Consider the following 8511-nt stretch of genomic DNA (forward strand, 5'->3'; position numbering starts at 1 on the left):
AATGAGACCTTAATGTAAAGTGTTACCCAAAAATTTTGTCACTTGAAATAAAAATAAAAAATTAACTGAAATTAATTTTCATTTTTATTTAGTTTAACTTGATGTAACTATATATAACTATAACTAAATAATAAGTAATAATATTTAAAAAATAAATAAATAACTAAATAGCAGGTATTTTATGGCTAACTGAAACTAATACTAAAACCATGTTACCAAAAAATGTTAGCTGAAATAAAATAAAATAAAATAAAAAGGCAACATTTCCCATTTTCATATAGTTAAACATGAAGTACTAAAATAACTAAAACTGATCCAAAAAAACTATATAGCCATATTTTTTTAATCCAAAAATAATAAAAATGATAAAAACACAATAAATGACTAAAACTTTATATACTTTTATTATATAAAAATAATTCAAAATATTAATAAAAAACTATAATGGTATCTCAATGATACTAAAATAACACAGCTATATAGACATATTAAAAAAAAAAAAAAAACTAACACAAATGACAAAAACACTAATGAAATGTTTATAACTAAAATGAAAATGAAAACAGAAATTATAAAAATAATTTAATATATTTATAAAAAAAAACTATAATAGTACCTCAGTGATAACACTACACAGTCTTTTAACAAGACACTTTATGTTTTAATCTTTTTTTTTTTCCTATACATCAAAAGAGACCTAACAGACAACAGTTTTCTTTTAAAATTATTACTACATGCACTAAACCCTCTCAACACAGTGTTTGCATTTATCCAGCTATTTCAACTTAAAGTTTTGACTATTAGAAATACTGCAGTGCCCCCTACAGATCAATATATAAACCTATACATATATTTCACAGGAAGGCTCTCTGGTAAATAAAGTGAAGGAAGCAAGTATTCAGTTTCTCAATGTTCTGTTGAGTATCCAAAATCCAAATGTCCCCCTGACAAAAGTCAAGACACGGCGGCGCTTGCCAAATCATTAAAGCATTCATGAATGTAATGGGCCAGTCCTAATCTCAAAAGCTATCAATGTAGCCATTATATCCAGTGCCATTGTGCATGTTTTAGTGGCCAGATAAAGGCACAAATTACAGCAAATTACGGATTTCAAAACGAGGCTGAAATCCCAAACTTGTAATGTAATTGTCGTTTGTAGCAGTCTTTGGGAAAAGCTTGTGTCCGGCACAATGCAAAAAGAGTGAGAAAGAAACAGAGAGAGAGAGAGAGAGAGAGAGAGAGAGAGAGAGAGAGAGAGAGAGAAAATTAAATCTTTCCTGTCCGCTTTCATTCCAAACCACAATTCAAAGTCTCTCGTCTGTGGAGTCCAAATGAGCCTGTTGTTTTTGGGCTTGGGATATTTTTATATTGAATATATTACATATTAAAATCGGACTTCTTGTCAGGTGTGTTAAAGACTAGTGAGGTAAGAAAATCTATATCCTACTTATTTTGGAAAGGAAAAGAAAGACAAACACACAACTTCCAAGTTTACATTTAAAGTGGAAGTTTCATGTGGCCCTTGGGATCTCGCTCATATTTTTGTGTTATTATAAAGCAATCCCATAATTCTCTGTCAGAACCTCAGTCCGAGGCATCTAATCACAAAGAAATTCTGCTTTTCATTTATTATATATATTTTTTTTATTCTGCTGGGTGGAGGCAGGGCCAGCATGTGAGTTTGTGAGGCCCCGCCATTGTAAAAACTGTAATTATTTAGTATGAAATGTAAAAATAAGCTAAAATAAAATAAACACAGCAACTAAACTGCAACTAGATAAGTGGTTTCTTTTTATGAGAAAGCACTAAAAATAATTATAACACTATACATAAGTATGTATTAATCTGTTGAAAGCATCAATATTCAAACATATATTTTAATGTTTTTTGTAAACATTTAAAGTAAAATAAAAAAAAAGAGTAAAACAGGTCATTGTGAGATAAAGGTTAAAACACAAAAACAAAATGAAATAAAATTGAAGAAATAAGATAAGAGGTCACAATTATAAGATATAAATTCACAATCAGAACAAAAATAAAGCTGAAATTTAAAAAAAAAAAGTCACAAAAATGAAGAACTTAGATAAAGTTAGATAAATGAAGAACTCAAATAAAGTCACAATTATTCAAAAGAAATACTCTGAGTTATGAAAAATAAAATCGCAATTATAAGATATGAGTTGAAAGTTATGAAATATAAATTCACAGTTAGAAAAAAAAAGTAGCAAACGAGAGAAACTATGTAACAATTATTAAAAAAATAACATATATGAGAAATAAATTTGCAGTTATAGAATTAAAATCACAATTATGATATATAAATTCACAATTTGAAGAAATAAAGAAAAAGAAATTAAAATATATATATATATATATGTTAAATGGTGAAATATAAAGTCACAATTACTTTTATTGAAAAGTCACAAATAGAAATAAAGTTTTGCAGGATATGAAGTTGCGATTTTTGTGGGATTTAAAGTCATAATTACTAAAAAATACACATTTATGAGATATTAAATCACAATAATCAGATATAAATTCACAATTAGAATTATAAAGCTGCAATTAAGAAAAATGCACAATTACAAGTTAACTGTGAAATAAAGTTGCAATTTTGAGATATAAAGTAACATTTGTGAGAACTAAAGTCACAATTATACTGATGTTACAGGTTTTAAAGCCTCATTTTATTTTCTTTGGCGTATGAATTAATGTAGTTGATATTGTGTTTGTGTTTTATATAATGTCATATTGTACAGCACTTTGGTCAACACTAAGGGTGCTTCCAGTGTTCAGTGGGTGCTAAACACCCTCACACTATATATCTACATATTTGCTACGGGCCCTACACAATGTTTACGTTGCCTATATGCACTAGGACGTGCCGATCCTGGGTGGAGGCATTTAAACCAGAAGCCTAAAAACACTTTTAGGTCCTTTTTACTGAACAGCTGCAGTTGTTTGTGCGGAATTACTTTTCATTGAAAGTATTTGCACCAGCACCCACCTTGACCTCAAATGTCAGCACAACCTTTTTAACCTTGTCATTGCCCGCTTAATCAAATAAGTACAGCTAAATTGAATCTAATCTGATCGTCTCAAAATGCGAGATGGATTTTCAAAACAAACAGTGCCATATGGAGTAACTTAAAGGATGCTGGTAGGACTTCTTCAGAGTTAGAGGTATTAGGGGAAGCTGCTGGAGTAGATGCACACTACAGGTTCATGACTGAGGGTGTGGAATATGGCAGATGGCAGGAAACTCATATATTTCTATTATCTTTGTAGAGTTGCATGACCCCAACCTTCCATTCCGTTTACGAAGAGCCAGGAAGTCTCCGTGTGCCAGCCACACTTCACACAAGGTGGAATTAATCCAGATGTCCACATATTTCCTCCAATAAAAACAACACAATCTGCTTTAAGACATGGTGTACTATTACAGGCTGGTGTGAGAACGCACTTTTAGAACAGTCCCAAGTAACCCTAAAGCATTTCTGTTGGCACGCCAAGCTAGATCCAAAACTCAATGAAGGCATTAAAACCAAAGTGATGTACAAAATGAAAAATGTCATCAGGCTTTTTCTTCCTTTTTGAGGGGAGTGGCATTCGAGGAATATAATGTAGGCCATTCTATGCTGTTTGTTTTAGGTTTCGTTTGAGGCAACAATGGACTCAAAAGCTCATTAGCGTAATGTGTAATGTGATGTGAAAAACAAAAGTTATTTTTTATTTTGTTTATTTAAAGTGAAAGTCAGTAGAGTCCAATGTTTTGTTGTTTTGTACCAGCTCACTAGCATGTTTCATAACTTTCTTTCTCATGCGGAAAGCAAAAGAATATATTTTGAAAAATATCTGTTTTGTTTTGTTTTGTTTTGTCTGTACAATGAAAGTCAGTGGGGTCCAAAACAACAATATGCTGGACCCCACTGACTTTAATTGTATGGACAAAAACATTTTTCAAGAAATGTTTCCGATTCAAATTTCCAATTTCTTGGATGAACTATAAGTGCTTTTCAATACAGAACACATTTCTTTGCCGAATGGCAAAGCATTTCTGCCATTTCCATGAATTCATCTGTCACAGCCCACCAAACTTAATGGGCTGCCACGTGTTTGCTCAACCCAGTCTCATATGAAAACGTATCCTGACTACGTTGGTCCAAAGTGCAAAACGTAGAGGGGTTACAATAATGGCCCTTAAATTGTATGACTGTTACATTTTTTTTTGCCTATTGTTTTGCGTCCAAGTCACGTGACTTTAGAGAGCCCGGCCGTGAGAACAAAAAACATGGCGGACATTTCTCTACTTTTTAGTGAAAAAAACAATATTTTGAGTTAGTTTCTGCATAAAAATAAGTTTTGATTACATTTTTAGCGAGAAATATATATTCTATTTTCATAATATTCACTCAGTGAATGTACATAATCACTCGCTTGCGCGTTGTTGCAAAGATTTATCTGATCTCGCCAGAATAATGTGAAACTGCTACGTTTTGGTTGCTATGAACAATATTTTATTTTCTGCATCAAAATAAGGTTTGATTACATTTTAAGCAAAAAATATATATTATTTATTTTCATAATATTCATTCAGTGAATGTACATAATCACTCGCTTGCGCGTTGTTGCAAAGATTTATCTGATCTCGCCAGAATAATGTGAAACTGCTACGTTTTGGTTGCTATGAACAATATTTTATTTTCTGCATCAAAATAAGGTTTGATTACATTTTAAGCAAAAAATATATATTATTTATTTTCATAATATTCACTCAGTGAATGTACATAATCACTCGCTTGCGCGTTGTTGCAAAGATTTATCTGATCTCGCCAGAATAATGTGAAACTGCTACGTTTTGGTTGCTATGAACAATATTTTATTTTCTGCATCAAAATAAGGTTTGATTACATTTTAAGCAAAAAATATATATTATTTATTTTCATAATATTCACTCAGTGAATGTACATAATCACTCGCTTGCGCGTTGTTGCAAAGATTTATCTGATCTCGCCAGAATAATGTGAAACTGCTACGTTTTGGTTGCTATGAACAATATTTTGAGTTAGTTTCTGCATAAAAATAAGGTTTGATTACATTTTTAGCGAGAAATATATATTCTATTTTCATAATATTCACTCAGTGAATGTCAACCCGTTCTCACTCCTGACCGTTCTCACGCTGAAGAAGTCTCCTTCAGAACACATCGCGATATTTGGCATCAGTTCGCGTGTGCTGGATGTTGGTAAGTAGTCGTAAATACGCTGTTCTAATGTTTGATATAATGTCTTTTCTGTTTGCAGATATTAATCAGATTAACGTTAGCTCCCTTATGTTTAGTCACTGCATTATATCTGTCACCTCCGCTGAGGTTTTGCTTTTCATTGCTTTCTATATTAAATACTAAACTAGGGTGATTAAACACTGTCACGTGACGTGCAATATATTGCACAATATATATAACATATTCATATCAGGTTCAAAGTAGTACAAGTGTAGTTTCAAAATGGTATTTGTTGTAGAAGCACGGTAAAAAACAACACTTACCATGCTTTTTACCACAGTATTGGTCGTTTTAATGTGATTTTTGTTGTAAATACAGAGTGACCACAACACTTATCATGCTTTTAATGCCTAATAGTGTTAAATCCAAAAACTTTAAGGTCAATAAGAACTTCTTTCCTATATATATTTATATATAAACCTATATATTATAAATAATGATATTTTCTTTTCTCTTGTTTTAGCTGAAAAGACAAAAAGGGCCTTTCGGAAATGGATGAAGGAGACAGAAAGCTGCAAAGGCAAATAATTGCAATGGTATGTATGTGTTGCTTTTAACCCTTTATCAAACATTTTATCAAGCATTTGTTAAATAGTCTCACAGTAAATTAAAATTAAAGTCAAATCCTGTACATATTTATCACCTTATTTTGTCATATTCAAAATAATTGAATATCTGATGTCTATTCAATATCTAATCAGTTACACTGCTGATAATGTCCTGCTTGCATGTGAAACATGTTATTTTTTTATTTATTCTTTTAAATATAAATATAGCTTGCTATTAAAGACATATGTTTAATCATGGAAATGCCCACATATCAGTGAACTTATTACATAAATGCATTTAACATTTAATTATGCAACACTCTTTACAGAAGGAAATCCTACAGTTATGTGTAAATTGACAACTTGAATGTGATGTTTTAAATTTACCTTCCTTTCTGTCTTGCAGGATTACTTGCAGATTACTTAGTCCTTCTTTTTAGGATCTCTACAACATCAAACTCAACAGCTCTTTTAAGAGCCGACCCTCACAAGAGCTACTAGTGAGTCGCTGCAAACCTGCCGTGATCAGCCCTTTCCAGGTAAAGTTTCTAGATATTTAAATCAGTATTTACTCATCAAATGCTCTCCTGGATGGTATGGTAAATTAACTTATTTATAACTGTCTCAATTTGTATGTTTTAAGAACAAAAGTAATTGCACACAGAGTAAGTAGAGACTTTCTTGTTTTTCTGTGCAGAGAAGGAAGACCAGTCCTTATATTAAAGCAAGCTCATCGAAGTCCTTTGTTTAGGGTGAGGAAGGAACATGACCATCTCATGCCCAAAGAAGACAGAAGTCCATTGGTATGTCTTGTGTTGAGGCAATGCTGTAATATGTAGTACAGAATTTAATGTTGTTCTCTCAAAGGACTATTAAGTTCTTAAAAAGTTCTTAAAAACTGTTCCTTCTGTTTTTTTTTTGTTTGTTTGTTTGTTTGTTTGTTTTTTTAGATAAAAGCAGACAGGGAAGCTTTGGAAGATAATGAGTTAATATAATATAATATAGTATAATAGGAATTAAATAGTAAATGTTCTTTAAATTATGTGTAATACCTAGTTTTTTTGGCTTGAAATAAGGCCTTATACTGCACAGACCTAAAACATTGTATTTGTGTTTTAAAACAGATAGCAAGTGAAGTCACTAACAGAAGATCCTAGAGGAAAAACGACTGATGTGCAGCTACGGAGGAACACAAGAGGCAGAAACTATGCATGGCCATGGCTTCTTCATGAGTACAGTAAGTCCTGTGCCTATTCTTAATTCTTGCCTTAAAGTTTTTATTGCAGTATTTTAACAATTTTACATTGTACAGGTTATCACTTGGTTTTTGACCAAATTATGCTCTTGAAACAAGAAACAGAAGAGTATGTTGTCCTGAAAGAAATCAAGGCTCAAAAGAGAGCATGCCTTTCTAAAAGATTTTTAAAACATGTTGCTGTTAATATGGGTAAAACAGTTTTTGTTCAGTACTTAGCTTACAGTCTGTGCTGCATTATATTATGTACTGCTGTTTTGTAAAGTTAAATCAGGAACAGGCAAATCTAGCCCTTTTGCTGTCTCCTTTTTGAGGTGGAGAGTTTACCTCCAACCATAATTGAGCACACCTGAAAATTTTAACCAAAGTCTTCAGGTGTACTTATAGACAGTTACAGGCAGTTGGGTTTGAGGTTGGAGCTAAATCTGCAGGACCGTGGACGCTGAGGGCCAGAGTAGCCCACCACTGTTTAAATCATGCAGAACATAAGCTGACCTGGCTGTCCATTAAACTACTTAACTTGAATTGTGTGTTTTTTTGTTTTACTTTTAGACCAGGACTGAAGAACGCCTGACAATGGGATGTTAAGACTTCTTCCTCTGGTTGAGAAAAAGCTACAGCACATCAGTGATCACATCTTCTGGTCATCAGTTGTACTGTAGAGTACAACTGAACAAACTGTTTAGAAGAAGAAGAACATGAACATGATAGAGACATGTACAGGGAAGAGCAAGAACCCAGTTCAGCTGTGATAATGAATCTTTATTTTAAACTCAATATCAAATCTGTTTTCTGGATCATAGTTGACTGGATGGGATTCTGTGGCGCTCATTTGTGCAATAGGAGTAAAGTCTGTGAATGGATTATTATGACGTTAACGTATTTTTGAAGACACGTTTTTATTTATCTTGAATCTCATTTGTCTTTATGCAAATTTCAACCTTATGCTGTATCCTCCAATAAAGTGTTGTGTAATAAATTATGGTGAACGTGGTGTTTGGTAGAGTAAATACAATTTAACTAAGCTGAGTTTATTTCATAATTTAAAAAAATGACATATAATTTCCATGATTGTTTGGGACAACAATGCACCAAAAGTTGCATATACTTTCATGTTGTGACAAGGATGGCAGTTTCCAGATAAATAAAGGGAAGGAATGTGAATAAAGAGAGGCTGCAGTGGGTTATACTGATACAAACACTTCAAGCAGAGTTGAAGAAGATCGATGTTGATCATTCTGGTACATCTACTACTGCATTCAAAATGACAGCTGGACATTACTGATGTCAGGCATGTGAGGAGCAAGAAGAGGGGGTGATAATGTCATTTTGGCACAGTTTCTTATTTTACTGAATAGTGCATTATCCTTGTGTAAGTAATAGTGAAGTGTAAATATAAATAGTTTTTAGTTTACTGCCAACAC

The 8511-nt window shown here is 32.4% G+C and overlaps 1 long non-coding RNA gene across 3 annotated transcripts; it reads left to right on the forward strand.

Annotated features, from left to right (window-relative positions):
• Positions 1-1325: 1325 nt before the first annotated feature.
• Positions 1326-8177, forward strand: LOC137029002 (uncharacterized). Of its 3 annotated transcripts, none has more exons than XR_010896246.1 (6): positions 1326-1426; positions 5748-5820; positions 6239-6371; positions 6530-6635; positions 6957-7069; positions 7640-8177. It is a non-coding gene; the product is annotated as an uncharacterized lncRNA (long non-coding RNA). The 3 variants fall into 3 exon arrangements; XR_010896245.1 differs by lacking the exon at positions 1326-1426 and adding an exon at positions 5000-5245; XR_010896244.1 differs by lacking the exon at positions 1326-1426 and having other exon boundaries at positions 5002-5820.
• The last annotated feature ends 334 nt before the right edge of the window (positions 8178-8511 follow it).

Source organism: Chanodichthys erythropterus, chromosome 10 (genome assembly GCF_024489055.1).
Source record: "Chanodichthys erythropterus isolate Z2021 chromosome 10, ASM2448905v1, whole genome shotgun sequence".
NCBI classification, from domain to species: domain Eukaryota; kingdom Metazoa; phylum Chordata; class Actinopteri; order Cypriniformes; family Xenocyprididae; genus Chanodichthys; species Chanodichthys erythropterus.